Genomic DNA, 3892 nt, shown 5'->3' with positions numbered 1-3892 from the left:
TGTTATTTCGGATATTTAATGTCAACTAGCAAAAGATATGAAAGACATCTACTACCAGCGGTATGCTAGATCCAGCATGTGCTGGATAATGAGAGCTAGTCTTACAAGTTGGTTGTTAAATACAGCTGTTCTTGAAAGTTAAATTACATAAACTTGCATGAATTATTTTTAAAGGTTAATAAATGTTAAAAACTACATCATAATTATTTTACTGTGTTATCATACATGCTCTTGATGTTATTTTATCTATTTTATCTATATGGGAGAAATAAATAATAGTGTACTACAACACACCTCTTCCGGACTTTGCATTCAGTTTAACATCGCATTATTAGCTTAAAAGTGATCATGGTGGTGGGGAGGATTGATATTCAGACCATAGCAATGGGCAAATGGTACAATCAGGTTTTTTTTTGTTGTTGTTGTTTACCAAGCTTATTGTTAAACATTTATCAACTTAATGTATATTACTCTCTAGAGATATGAATTATATATTTTGAGATTTCACATCGCAGTTCTCTGGAGATAGAGGGATAAACTGAAAATCCCAAAGAATATACTTAAGGAAAAACCTAAGTTGGGAAAAATGACTTGTTTTGCTTTGTTTCTTTTGCTTGAAAATGTTGGTACCTTTGGTTTTCTGAGTTTTCAGTGTAGTGTTATGAGAAATGTAGAACAGTTGCTTGAGCCAGGTTAATATTTCTTGGAGGCTTGAGCTGAGCTAAGAGCAAGAAAGATCTGACTGAATATTTGTTTTGATCTGGGAATTTGTAAGCTATACAATTAAAATAGATCCAGGGACTGGAAGATCAAGAGAATTTGGATTTATGCTTTGCAAAGATGCTGTTTATGTTGATAAGATTTTGGAATGGAAACAACACAAACTAGATGGCAAATTGATAGACACCACCCAAAGGGTCAAAGCTTTAAAAAGGAAAGAAGCCCCCCAAAAGAGGTTTTTGTGGGTAGATTGAACCCACAATTGTTCTAAAGAACAATTAAAGAATATTGAGGAGACTTTGGAGAGATTGAAATATTGAACTTTCCTTGGATACAAAAACAAGAGAAGATAATTTTGTTTTATCACATGTACAAATGAAGAGCCCGTAAAGATATTGTTAGGAGATATCATCTGACCACTGTTATTATATGTATGTGATGAATACCAAATTCTACTTGTGAAATAATATTACACTATATTTTAACTAACTTGAATTTAAATAAAAACTTGAAATAAAAAATTAAATAAATAAATAAATGCAGATCTCATAAAATTGGTCCTATGAAGTGTGAAATCAAAGTTTCACAACCCAAAGAGGTATATAGGCAGCAACAGCAACAATGAGAAGGTGGAAGAAGTACTGCAGTTGGTGGACAGGGTGATACTAAAGGTTGTGGACCAAAACAGGTCAGGGCCAAAACTGGAACAAAGGATTTAAAAACTATTATGACCAAGAATATGGAAATTGCAATAGTGGTTATGATGGTGATCAGAACTATAGTGGCTATGACGGCTGTGATTCTACTGCATAAAACTACAGGAACTATGAACATGGACAGAGATACGCAGACTCCAGTGGCCAACAGAACACTTATGTTAGGGTATCTTGAGAGGGTGGCAATCACCCAAAACAATTACCAGGAGGACTTTGGAGAAAATAGGAGGAGACTTCTAAAGTCTCCCATCTTGCAGGATGACATTGAAGATTGGTCTTTTGTTGATGTAATGTGATTATTTTGTAAAAGACTTTGTAGTGTACAAGACACAGCTGTGGGGCACCTGGGTAGCTCAACGGTTGAGCATTTGCCTTTGGCACAGGTCTTGACCCCAGAGTCCTGGGATCCAGTCCTGCATCAGGCTCTCCACAGGGAGCCTGCTTCTCCCTCGTCTATGTCTCGGCTTCTTTCTGTGTCTCTCATGAATAAATAAATAAAATCTTAAAAAAAACAAAGACACAGCTGTGTCTAATGGTCCATTAGTGGTCTTTGTTTTTACTTTGTCTTTAGTTATCTGTGTTATGACTCAATTTGGATTTGTTTATACAAATTTTGTTTGTATGATTTCATGTTAAACCTCAAATAAATGCTTCCTTATATGAGCATTTTTCTGTGTCAGGTACTAAATACTTCTGTAAAAATAGAATTTTATTTATTTATTTATTTATTTATTTACAAAATTTTATTTATTTATGAAAGGAGAGGGAGAGCAAGCATGAGTCAGGGAAGTAGGCAGAAGGAGAGAGAAAGGAGCAGACTCCCTACTGAGCAGGGAGCCTGATGCGAGGCTCCATGTGGGATGCAATCCCAGGACCCTGGGATCATGACCTGAGCTGAAGGCAGATACTTAACTGACTGAGCCACTCAGGCTCCCCTAAAAAATGTAATTTTAAATAAGCAATATCTAAGGCAAATTTTATTTTGTAGGGAGTATGGACCCATATGGAGAAACTATAGCCCTTTATAAATAACTAGCTACAGCATCACCCTGTTGCCCATTTTTGTTAGATGTGTTCTGTTAACTGAGGTGTCCACCATACCTTTAATGTTTCTTCTCTGTGTATCTGGAGACCTTGTCATAGTGTTGTCATTAGTGAAAGGTTTCTAGCAGACTTCGAATCTTCTGGATTATATTTTGAAATGAACCTTTTTAGCACAAAGAATGTTGTTAGCTCCTTTCATGAATAGAAAACACTACTTTGTTCCTGTCTCTGGAAAGCCATTTGTTATGATATGCTAAATCAGACTTAATCAGTGGTCTGCTAGAAAGAGCTTTGGCTAATCATAATACCATGGCTTTAATTGTTCTCTTGATAAAAATGTCCAGATATTCTCAAGGAAAAGGCACTATTAAAGTGTGTGTAGGAGTTACAGATTAAGGGTACCAAAAATAGTTACATTTTAACAAGGATTTTGGCAGATAGGTATGAGGTTGTTAAAATTTGAGCAAAAATTAGGTACAGATATTTGAAGCAGTGGCTGAGGAAATTAGTTGTATTCTGTTGGTATTATGGTACAGCAAACACCAAGCTAAACAAAATGTTTTCTATTGGGACATTCATAGGAAGGTATCTTGGGTGTTAATTATTAATGTGTTTTGAAGTGGTGGGGTTCAGACCTAAGGGCCAAGAAAGAATTCTTAAGACATCTTTGGTGCAAAAAGGTGATTTTGTTAAAGCATGGGACAGGACTCACGGGCAGAAAAACCTGCACTGGGGTCATGAGGGGTGGCCCATTATATACTTTCAAGTTGGGAGGGGGTTAAGGATAGTGTAAGTCTCAAAGGAATTTTGGAAGCAAGGTTTCCAGGACCTTGAGGGAGCTAGCTATTCTTAGAAAAAGGCCTTTTATCACTGTCTAATAAAATCTTAGTCATGAGACCCTTCAGACGTATATTGGTGGGTCATATGCATGGAGGATGACTGCCAACATGTATCTGGGGTGAGGGGGAGATAAAGGAAGCATCCAAAGAAATTTTTATATGTTAAAGTACATGTACAGGATCCTGGCAGTTGAGCTAAGATTGCCTTTTGCCCTTAGCAAAGTATTAACATCGAGGCACCTGAGTCCCTAGAGGAAGGTCACCCTGCCTGTTTCAAGGACTTGTGAATAGGCTGTAAGTAGTAAGGGAATTTAATTTTTCTTTTGCCTTTGCTTCCAACATTAGTGTGAGTTCTTAGAAAAAGTCATAGTAGTAGATTTCATCATTTTTGATGCATTAGTGCATGAGCTGAGTAGTGAAGCACACACATATTCAGACATAGGAAGGAGTAGCAGGAAAAAAGTATACTTTAAATTTTATGCATATTAACACAAATCTAAGTGACTGAGTCATTACAACAGATCTCCCTGGTGCATCAAAGAGCAGTTTCAGCTCTAGATATTGGAGAATTTC

General features: G+C 36.5%; 1 pseudogene; it reads left to right on the top strand.

Moving 5' to 3' along the window:
* Positions 1–348: 348 nt before the first annotated feature.
* LOC100684646 lies at positions 349–1732 on the top strand (annotated as a pseudogene).
* Positions 1733–3892: the final 2160 nt, after the last annotated feature.

Source organism: Canis lupus, chromosome 31 (genome assembly GCF_011100685.1).
Source record: "Canis lupus familiaris isolate Mischka breed German Shepherd chromosome 31, alternate assembly UU_Cfam_GSD_1.0, whole genome shotgun sequence".
Lineage (NCBI taxonomy): Eukaryota > Metazoa > Chordata > Mammalia > Carnivora > Canidae > Canis > Canis lupus.
The sequence above is the reverse complement of the archived record's forward strand: the minus strand, read 5'-3'. Positions and strand labels throughout refer to the sequence as shown.